Here is a 12438-nt window from a genome sequence, read left to right as displayed (position 1 = left end):
CACAATCTGCACGGATGACCATGTTGCGTTTTGTTCTTCAACTGAAATAATTCTGATTCACTTAAATAAAATACTTCCAGTTGGGAAATATAAAGTTGATCATTATATCTGACTTTTATCTTTTATTTTGACCACTCTGGTTACTTATATTAAAAGTAACAGCAAAAATATATTTAATAAAAAATATTAATGAAAAATTTTCTGAGAAATAGCTTTAACAATCTTTACTTGACAAAATTCAAAATGGCTACCTGTTGGCCATCTTAGGTTCCAATCAGTCTCAAATCAGTGATCATTTCTGTATCTTACATATACATAGTCGACATCTTAGGAAGAGTGCAAAATCGTTATTTTACAACTCATTTAGCAAATTTAATGTTCGTAAATTCAGCCTTTTTATGAGAAGTCAAACATATTTAAATGTTTCATGGGCACTTACAATATAGACATTCTGTGTCACTCTCTGTCAACTTTTAAGAAAAAGCTGAAAGAAGTACTGTTTTAGGCAATTGTTGCTATCTATTTTATGAAATCATTTCTTTTTTCTTTGTGACTATATTACAATTAATTTACATGTTGTTGTCAATTCTATTATTGGACCTTACGGTCTGTTGAATTGAAATTTTGATGTCATTTTGGAGCTATGTGGATCTTTTTTTATAACGTAAGTATTTATCAACCAATCATCTGTCTCAGACAACCAGGTCTTTACTGGTTTGGTTTCTTTAACGTCCTATTAACAGCCAGGATCATTTATAAGGACGTGCCAGGATTTGAAGGTGGAGGAAAGCCGGAGTACCCGGAGAAAAAACACCGACCTACGGTCAGTACCTTGCAACTGCCCCACGTAGGTTTCGAACTCGCAACCTAGAGGTGGAGGGCTAGTGATAAAGTGTTGTGAAACCTAATCCACTCGGTAACCACTGGTGACTGGAAACGCAAAACAGGCGACAACCAATGCCTTCCAATTAAAACCACAAAAACGAACAAGCTTTCAATTAAGCTATGGCACTTTTTAAAGAAGCCAGATTCTGCTAACTAAGCATGATTAGGATACAGTTTTCGTTACTGTTAGATTGTCGTTATAAAAACAGCCTTCACTGGAATACATAGCCGAAAGGTCTCTTAATTGGCAACAATACGCACTTCATTAAGGCCTACATTGATTTCAAATAATGCAATTGTACAAACTCTGCATTGTAAATGTTTCATCGGCAAATGCTATTGTACATCTGTATTTAGAATTATGCGGACCTCAATGTCGCTACATTCTCCACATCCTGGTTTACCTGATAACCTGCTCTTAGTCTAAAATACAAATAATACATTGGGGAAATTAAACATGAACTTAGATTCCGTTTTCCACATGAGACAACACAGAGGCAGTACAGTAGCACGCCATTTCAACTTCCAATCACTCTACAAACTTGAAACGATCGGAATACTACTAGATACACCAACTTTTTACCATGACACCACTAGGGAGCAATGTCCAAGGGTAACTGTTGTATCCTACTAGATAAACCAACACTTTATCATGACACCACAAGGGTGCAATGTCCAAGGGTAACTGTTGTATCCTACCAAATACACCAACTCTTTACTATGACACCACTAGGGAGTAATGTCCAAGGGTAACTGTTGCATCCACAGTCAGTCATATTTGCCACGTGGACTGCAGACGACAACAAATAAACGTGAACAGGGCCACTAGAACCACCTCTAATACAATACACTAACAAAGGTATTCATCATACACCAACATATCACTCCTCCGTTCCACTACAACTCTGTCTTAGACACAATTCTCTTACGTCAAGACACGCCGATCTTCCTTCTAGTAACATTGCCAATTCTTTCTTGTTTTCACAAAACAAAAATATATAAACTTAAACCTTTGTCTCATTTCCCACATTTGTTCCAATTTTTCCACTTTCAGTGCAGTCATACAATAATAATACCACATTCAACAGCAACACTACGCCATCCTCTGCCATCTTGCGCCACTCTATGCAGCCGGGACTCTATATAAAGGGCTGCAGACTCCGTTCACTGCTCCTCAGCTGAAAGACCGCAAGGCCTTAATAGTGAACGTAAAACCCGTTAAATAAATAAATAAATAAAGAACCGTTCACTTTACTTTTGATGAGTTACCTCTAGTTCCCGTCACAACAAAGACGATTAGTCGGTGTCTTTTCCCAGTCAGTTTGTATTTTTAATTCTTGTATTGATACACACAAATACTGAAATACAATTTTTAAACAAAATACTGCAAGATGTATACAAAGTTAAGAGTACTGAAATGATAAGAAAAAGCAATGACCCTTTCAGCATGTTAAAATACATATTATTTAGTTTATAACGTGTGTAAAAATAGTTCAAAATGAAACGCTGGTCAGGAGAGTGCTACAATATATCACCATTCAAAATGTCAGGAGAATGCTACAATATATCACCATTCAAAATGTCAGGAGAGTGCTACAATATATCACCATTCAAAATGTCAGGAGAGTGCTACAATATATCACCATTCAAAATGTCAGGAGAATGCTACAATATATCACCATTCAAAATGTCAGGAGAGTGCTACAATATATCACCATTCAAAATGTCAGGAGAGTGCTACAATATATCACCATTCAAAATGTCAGGAGAGTGCTACAATATATCACCATTCAAAATGTCAGGAGAATGCTACAATATATCACCATTCAAAATGTCTACCAACTTCAAAGCAATCTGTTATAGTCTGAAAGGAGAGATCTCCTGACAGACAAGAATCAAATACTGAAATACAAGAGTAGCAAGGGTAGAGAATAATATGTGTAACTGATCGTACACATTTTTAATACTATACTCCGACTTTGTTCAATGACCTTGACCATCAATGACCGATTTCGCCCATACCACAGTCAAGTCTTGAAAAAAAAAATCAGTAAATATGTCAAATGGTGACGGCAATATAAACCTGTGATAGTGTCAATGACATTGCTTGACTAAGCTGATGCTAATACTACTGGTAGTCAAATTTGACCAAAGTATGTTCCTTGCAAACATACCTTTGAAGTTTCATTAAAACTAAATATGTCGGTCAAACAGCTACTAGAGTGATGACAAAAAAAGTGTGACAGATATGAAAAAAAAAAATATTTCAATTTATTCCCAGCTTCACATATAAAGTACAATATGTATTACTTTATATTTACCATTGTATGGCACTGCCACTATATAACCCTACCAATTCAGTTGCGAGTTCATCAGCTTATGAACTGCCAACTGAAATTTGAATTTGAAAATTTCAGAAAAAAATCGCACGATAAATAAAAAATCGCAGATGGTAAATATAAGCATTGAACGGCTTTCAGTTGGCATTCATAGTCAATATGAATGCCAACTGAAAGTCGTTCAATGCCTAAATGTACCATCTGAGACATTTTGCTATTAGTCCTCCAACTCTATAATTATATTGAGTGAAAATTCCCGACGTCTTCTCTACTGTTTCCAAAATTAGGGCTCGGTCTTTCAGCCATGGATGATCCTGTGAGCTCTTCAAAGGTTGATAAAGTACTTTAGTTATCAAAATAGCTAATATTATATCAATTGAATACTTTGTAAGTTATAACAATTTTGTGAATAATCCTGAAACAGTTTTCATAATATAACACATATCTCGGAGAGATTTTGACGCCCACAAGTGTATGATGCTATAGCATTTTGGTTTTACCTGGGTACTAGTACTGTATATGAATCGGATTTTTTCTGTATTTTTGTCCTCTTCATACAGAAATCTTCTATTTCTGTTCAGCGCCAAAATTAAACATGAACAACTTGAGGTAAGGATTAAACTAAAAATTGCTCTATATCATTTTAAAAACCGATAGAGAAATTGTGATGCACTAAAGCAGGAGTAATGCAAGTGAAATGTATACCACTTAGTGTGCGAGCTTTAATTGTGAAAATCCAAGATGATTCTCTATCAGCCACTTCATTGTTCATGAACAGTTAATAAGTGACCACAGCCAGGCAATCCTACTGGGTACTGCTACCATGCTTTCAATATTATCACATCACTAGCTCGAATATAGCATTTTGATGGGTCTTTTTGTAAGAAAGTATGTTTTCTGGTCAAGCTGGACAATAGACAGTCCAATAAAGTCAATGAAAGTAGGAATGGACATCTTGATATTTTTTACGTTGGTGACGACCACCATTTTAGATATTTTTCCACGTCTCTGTTAAAACTCTTCAAGTCCCAACAAATGACGCCCATGATATTTTCCTACTCTTAAACTTAGATCAAGCCTTGAACGAATTCAAACTAATTGAAATTTCAACTTCAAATCACTGATCAAAAGATTATTTACTGTCCAAGAGATGGTTAAAATACCCCACACCAAATTAATTATGAGAATGTCGAAAATATGATTTTGAGTTGAATATGAAAACGAAAGTCACATATCAACTTTAATAAGCTGGTACGTCTGCAAGTCGGGTAGAGGCTTTTTCACGTTTGATAGTTTTTAGCTTAGGCCTAACCCTACCGACCCTATATTTTTGTGTCTACCCTGCAACTCAGGTAAATATGTTTGTGTGTGAAGAAACCATTTCCGATTTATCTTACTTTGGTTGGCCATAGTAATTTGTTTACATATGATAGAGAAATATCCTAACTTTGTCTTGATTTGTCAAATACATAACAATTATCACTGGCTTGGCCAGTTTACTTGCAGAAAAGATGAGAAATTTGAGAAAGCTTCATTTGACGTCATAAGGGATATAGAGCCTTGATTAAAATATCGTTTGTCCTATTCTTGCTCAGAATTATGAACTTGGGAAGGTAAGTAAGCAAGCAGGTATGTAGGTGAGTAGGGTAGGTAGGTGATTATTTACCTTTTTTTTTTATTATTTCACAGCATGATAGATACATCGTGATATTGCATGTACTGTATGTTTAATCTAATTAAATTATACAACTGTTAAAAGTAATTAACATGTTTTTATTTGAATTAAGCGCAGAGAATTATTAATATTCAATGCTTACATCACATTTGAAAAAAAAATGACTTGGTGTAATCAAAATTCAGAAATACCGACTTGTATTGCTGTAACAACCAGGGTTAAATTAAGTTACAGGTAAGTGATGCATGAGGGTTTAAAACAAAGTACATCTCGTGACAAATGTCGTTGTTTCTCTTAAATTGCAAAGAAACTTTGCATATATAAAATATTTATGACATATTAAATTATCTGTCATGGTAAAGTACTGCATAGTAGTCTCTCCCAAGAGAGGGGGTTTTATGTCGTTACCCTTGTATCAGCCCCAACATTGATTTATAAATATTAATTCACTGGTTCGAGTGTTGGAATGCATCAGCAAACGCCTTGATAATTGTACTAGCTAGCGTTTTAATATTTGGCTTGAGGGTTGCTGTGGAGGTTAAGTTAACTATTATTTCCCAGAGCCGAACATATTTCATACTAATGATAATGTCAATGCTTACTACAATGTAAACTTAAATTAACCAGAATTGTGTCTATTTTACTTTTGACTATTTTAATGTTTGTAATACATTGGTATATTGAAATATAGATTCCACTTGGTGAATTACTTCCTCAATGCTAGTGGGAGCTTCAATGTGATGTTCAATGTACGACAAACGTTGTAACCATAACGGCACTTCTGTATATATTTGGAACAAAGGTTTTTCACACATATTAATTCTTCTAAAGTCACGTTTTTAGACACAAGCTGAATGCCATCCAATTTACATATAGATGTATCTTGAGTATGCTTCTTCTGGCTAGGGTGCTTCAATACACTTGTGCCGAGTAAGATTTGAGAAATAACAAAACGATTTTTAATCAATGATGAACCCCCCTCAAATGTTTTGATGTCGTTTATTTGTCAAGGGATAGTTACACAAACATGAAAAAATAGATATTTCAATATAAAAACATCTAAATTAGATACAATGATTTTGTTATAATTGGTATATAATCAGAATTTACGGAATTCAGAGAGCTTATCTAAAATATGTTTTGTGACACAGTTACAATAATATCATTGTATTAGTGTTTATCTATGTCGTGCCTGGCTTGTTTTCTGTTCAAATGGTCAAAATATTGTTGTATTGACAATTTTCATGAAAAATATACTAGAAAACTGTCTAATTTGAGCCTTTTCATATTGATTTTTTTTCTGAATTCTCTGAATTCTTTAGTTTTACAATGCACACAAAATACATAGGCTTGTTAGTTAACCATACAAAGGTAAGCGTGTGGCTAACCCGTGTAGACTTATTCCAGGCTTGTCTTGACACAGACGACATGGGAAAAGTGCACGAGCGTTTCCATTCAGACCAAACGTTCGTTGGCTAGTCAACTGCGATAAATTTCTCAAATTTTCATACAAACTGATTTTGCCAAATACTGATTGGCATAAATATAAACTCTTTTAGCGTCCCGTTATTACATTTGATGGTATTGCATTTTTTGGAGATACAACAGTATCAAAGTTTATTCACGATTGTGGCTTTAAATTGATTGAGCAAGGATATGTTTAAAGTATACTATATACTCGTAACTATGAAAAGCCTATGTAATGAGTATTTTGAATTTCAGTATTTTATCTAATTTTACAGGTGTAGGAACCTACGTCACATGTATGGACTCGGAAACACAAAAATGGCGTCTCCATGGCCGGTTTCGGAGTAGGTTTTTGCATATTAGTGTTGTGTTCCGTTCAAGTTATATTATCGACACATAGCCTATTGAAGATCTACACCAAAAACTAAAAAAAAACACTTAATATAAAATCATATATGGATATAGGTAACACACTCGACGATTTTTCATGAAATTGGCTATAAATGGCATGATCGCACTATATATTGAAATCATTCTATCCTCCGATTAATCTAAATGTATCAAAACATGAATGTTGTATTTTAAAAGAAAAACAATCAACCTAAACAAAATTATATCGATAGTACTCCAAAATAAATGGGATATCGTCGACACATTTTGACGATGGTTTTGTATTCGTCAGCAACATGACTAAGTTCAAATTATCACTAGACGGTGGTCGATGCGGGGACGGACTACATAGTCCTTTTCTTAAACGGTGAATTGTGTGCGACGCTCCTTATCCGTTCCTTCTTTGTCCTGTTTAGTGTTAATTTTTGAACTTAGTACAATCCTAACAATTATAGGCCAATGACATTAACCTATGCATGCTGTAAAATCCTAGAACACATTATAGTATCCATCATTATGAACTATGCTGACAACATAAACATCATTTACCCACTCCGACACGTTTTTCTCAAATTAAGATAATGCGAGATTCAGCTTTCATAGACTGTAGATGACGGAGAGCAGGCGATGTCCTCATTGTTGACCTTTTTTTCTACTCTGTTACGAGCTTAGAAACTATTTAGTCAACATCTGGATAGAAAGTTTACATACAGAAAACAGTGTATATTTATGAGTGGCCAAAAATTGAACCCTTCAAACTAACATGTGGAGTGCCTCAAGGCTCTGTCATCGGCCCATACTTTTTCTTCTATATACAAATGACATCCCCAATAACCCTAACTCTAGATTAACTGTTTGGCTTTTTTGTTGACCATCATGTATCTGACAGTAAGTTCTAAGTCAGATTCAGATAGCTTACAGAAAGCCTAGACAAGTTGACACTCTGAGAAAGTCGGTGGGATATGTCATTACATCCTCATAAATCCTATCAATCTCCATCCATAAAAACCCACAGCATTTCTCTTACAAAATACATGGAAAGGAACTCAATCATGTAACAGAAGCAAAATTCTTTGGAGCAACTCTCGAGTCAAATCTCAAGTAGGAAGCACATATTAGTAATATCTGTGCAAAGGCAAACTCAAACCTGGGCTTTTTAAGAAGAAATATCAAAATAGGTTCCAAGAAAGTCAAAACGCAAACATACTTCTCCTTAGTAAGACCAATCTTAGAGTATGCTAGTTCTGTCTTGGATCCATACTTGAAAAATTACATAAATAAGGTTGAACTCAGAGCTTCCCATTCTTTCTCCAATAAATGTATAAACGACTATAGCGTTGGAGTTATGTTAACATCCTAGAGTGGCGCTCTTTAGCAAATAGACGAAAAGACACAAGGCTTGCATCATTTTTCAACCAAGCATGACCTAATGGCGGTAAAGAAAAACTTTTATTCAAGTCATGTGTTTTTCTCACAGAATTCCCACTTTCAATCATATCAATTTCCATACATTAGAAAATTCTCTTTCTTTCCCAGAACAATCACCGTCTGAAATGCTTTATCACCACAAATTACATCCTTTGATTCTCTAGATTCTTTCAAATCAGCTATTCTTCAATCATATCAGTAAACCAAAAAATGTATTCATTTTAAACCAGTATTTTTTTTATCTCTCAATTTTGCTAGTTATCTTCAATTTGTTGAAGTTGGGTAATATCCTATAGGCATAGATATAGTTAATAGTTAACGCATTAAGACGTTATAACGATATACTAACTCGTTTAATTGTTTTGGTGTCCTCAATCGGCCATCGTAGTTTGTTTTTTCGGCATAGCCGTATAATATTCTTTTGGTCCCGGATATGACGCGACAGGTGGCGTTACTGGTCAAGATAAAGTATGTGATTGGTCAATGTAGCGGTAGATGCAAAATGCTGATATGCAGTTAAAAACGAAACAAAGTTAAGATTGAATGCAAGCTGAATAAGTGCATGTTTCTTTTCAAATGACACATTAATAAAATTATATTCCTGATTCAAATGCAGTCTTATTATCACCAAAAATGATTCAAACTGATATAATTTTGTTATTCGTTCTGAAACGCATTTGTTCGTTAATTTTCCCCCCAGCAGTTTTACATTATAATCACCAGCGTTAAAACTATGCCGTTTATCTTTTTAAAAAATATTTCTTGTTTTTAACCTTAACGTATAATGCTTTGACCTTTAGCGTAAAAGGAATAAGGTCTTTAAGATAAACCGCGATAGCTCAGTCGTTTAGAGCGCCGCCTACGTAATATCCGCTGAAAATCGATAGCCGCGTTGTTTGACGCTCCGTGTTGGCTTGTGCATGTTTATCGGGAAGTTTAGAAACGGTCAGGTCTGTGCTGTCGTGGTTGTGTCCTTGGGCAAGACACATTACCCTTATTGCTCATGATGGTATGCGACGAGCCTCTCGTATGTTGTTCAGTGATGTAGTCACCAACTACTACACGGTGCCCCGCCTCAAAATGGAAATCGTTATCTTTATGCTAACAAGACACCGCGGTAGAGATGACTGGTCTCTTGTGTCTTTTTCTGTGAGGTAGTCACCAACTACAACACGGAGCCCCCCGCCTCAACATGACATTGGCTGTTCACGGGGCGATAAACCCTGAAAACAAACAAATGTTTAATCTTAAGTGTAAATAAACAATGATCGTCTAACATAATGACAGAAAAAGAATTTTTCATCTTAAATTCAAAAGCTTTTGCCAAAAGTAATTATAATAATGTTAATATTGTCAGCCACTACTGAGGGAACCATGTCCACTTTAAACAAACTTCATTCGGGCTGCACAAAATGGAACTTGTCAGTTGCCTCTGATAAAGACTAAATCCATGAACGGCATGGTTTGCGCTAGTGAATGTAAGTGCCTTTTTGCGATAAAAAAAAAAAGACAAAAAACATTCTCAACAAAAAGAAGTATTCCTTGTCGAAGCCAAATCGAATTTATTTATTCGTTAACTAACCGATACCATGAACTTCAAAATACATTATTATAAGTCATTGCCGATGTTAACTCCAAATTTGGTACGTGGTTTGTATCAAAAGCTTATTGGTTCAAATGGTAATGTTTTTGACTACATATCCTAGATTGACAAAGTTAAGGTGTCCCGACACTTTATCACTAGCCCTCCCCCTCTGGGTTGCGAGTTCGAAACCTACGTGGGGAAGTTGCCTGGTACTGACCGTAGGCCGGTGGTTTTTCTCCGGGTACTCCGGCCTTCCTCCACCTCCAAAACCTGGCACGTCCTTAAATGGAGGTGTTCTCTGAACGCCAACATTTTTTTTTAACAATAGATAGGTGTTGTTTCAGGAAACAATGGGGATGCAATTATATACTGTTTCATATAAGTTGTCCTTTTTTACCTGTACAGTCACCTGAGATTTACCTGTGTTTCACTAGGCATATATCAGAATTATATTTTTTCCAACTTTTTGTACATGCCCACATTCAACAAATAGCAACAAATATATGATACAATGTACCATGTAATAACATCATTTTTTTGTCTATATACTTATACAGATCACATTTACTAGAAATATTCAAAGAGTTAAATATAATTTACTTAGCTTGATCCTCTAAACGTTGTTTGATCAAGGGTAATAAACTGAGGATTAAGTCTCACCCATGTAAAACCCAATCCAAGTTCAAAAAGTTTCTGTTTTACAAACTCTAGCCAATTAGATTTTGGATAAGCTTTTTCAGTTTCTTGTGACAAAAATCTGTAAATTTCATTCAAAATACAATATGTACAATTATCATGATTTAATAAGAAAAACTAATATTTTATGTTTTTCAGTAATGAGTAAATACATAATCACGTTTTGAAAAGTAGGAAATTGAAAAGTAGGAAAACATCTTCTCTTAATATTTATTTTCAAAAATTCCAAAGAAACTGTTAATGTAATATCGAAATGGAGTTCATTTGAAAATCGTACGCTTTGCATAAGCATCTTGTATTTGTAAACAACAAGACAAAAATACATTACGTTAAAAAGATGGCAAATATAAATGATATATTAGCTATTCAAAAGTGATTTTCTCCAAAGCGTAGCATGAATCAATATCTTCCAAAACTCCTTAAAGTTAATACTATTGTAGTTCCGTTATTTTGTAAACCGATGGTCGGTGATAAAAGTATGAATTGATATATTGTAACTCTTGATTCTGAATAAGTTTGACACAACCAACAATATAAGATGATTTTCATCTACAACTTAATTATTTTCACATGGAGTATCTACCAGTATCAAAATTCAACGAATGTGCACTCAACCTATACGTATATTGCTGTTTGGACACACTTTTCTATATAAAGCTGCATATATTTAACTATTTCATTTATCTCATTAAACATTTTTTGGAAAAAAAAACAGTTATAATTTAAGACTTTAATTTTAAGACTTTGATAAATTAAAATAATATTTTTTTACATAAAAATCATGTTCACAAATATAATATTGTATTGCATTTTTTTTTTAGAAATGATCTATAAAATTTAAAAAAAAAAAAGTACATGATGTTTAATTTAAAATCCTTCAATTTACCTACAAGTGAGTATCAACAGGAAACTTTTACAGGTAAATTTACCTGTTGGCATTGAGACTCCTTTTTGGAAAAAGACTATAATCACTATCAAAACAAACTGCCCTACATGTAAATTCAAAATGTTGGCGTTCAGAGATACACCCCTTAAATGACCCTGGCTGTTATAATAGGACGTTAAACAAAATAAACCAAACCAAACCTACGTCACTTAATCCCACCAGGTAGAGGTGGTTTTAAGTAACCCCGTAGTTGCCTTGACGCTACGAAAAAAATATATTGTTCCGTCGTTTATACTTTTAGATAATGATATTATATCCTGTTTTCTTTTCCACTTTCAAAAGTAATATTTATCGTGTAATTTCATGTGTGCCCCATTATTTTCATACTTAAAATTGCCATCTCTGACAAGTCACCGCTATAACGGTATACGGTCAGATTTATTCAAGATATGAATTTGTCAGTCTCCTAATGGTTTGTGTTGTGACGGTGTTGAAAATGCATACCACTATCTTTTTATGTGTTCAAATTTCGTTAATCACAGGCCATTTTTTTCTAATTTTTATTGTTTTTTTTTGTTTTTTTTTTTTTTTTTTTACATGTACTACCTGAATGGAGAATCGGCATCGCATCTGTACTCCCTCGTATCTCATTTGATTCTCTTTAAATTATTTTCAAAATATTGAACTAAACAAGACATCTGTTATCTTGTTAAATTTAGTAAAAACACTTCTTGTCTCTCATCCACTTGTCATTTTGGGCAATAAAATACCCACATGTTTAAATCATATAAATAATAGAAATACATGTATATGAATTCTCTTTTTGTAGATGCGCGTGCTTTAAACAAGGATATACGTAACACTGGTATACACAGTTGGTATAGAACGCATCAGAAATATTTAATGTGCAGGATTTAGAATTAGATATGTCCTCATTTATAATTTTGATTAATAGAGACAAAAATAAACAAACAAAAACAAACAAAAAACAACAAAAAACCATCAAAAACAAAACAAAAACAAAAAAACAAAACAAAAAACGAATGCAGCATAAAAAGTAAGAAAAACTTACCACTTATTTATCGAT

Source organism: Pecten maximus, chromosome 7 (assembly GCF_902652985.1).
Source record: "Pecten maximus chromosome 7, xPecMax1.1, whole genome shotgun sequence".
Lineage (NCBI taxonomy): Eukaryota > Metazoa > Mollusca > Bivalvia > Pectinida > Pectinidae > Pecten > Pecten maximus.
Note: the sequence above shows the minus strand (reverse complement) of the source record.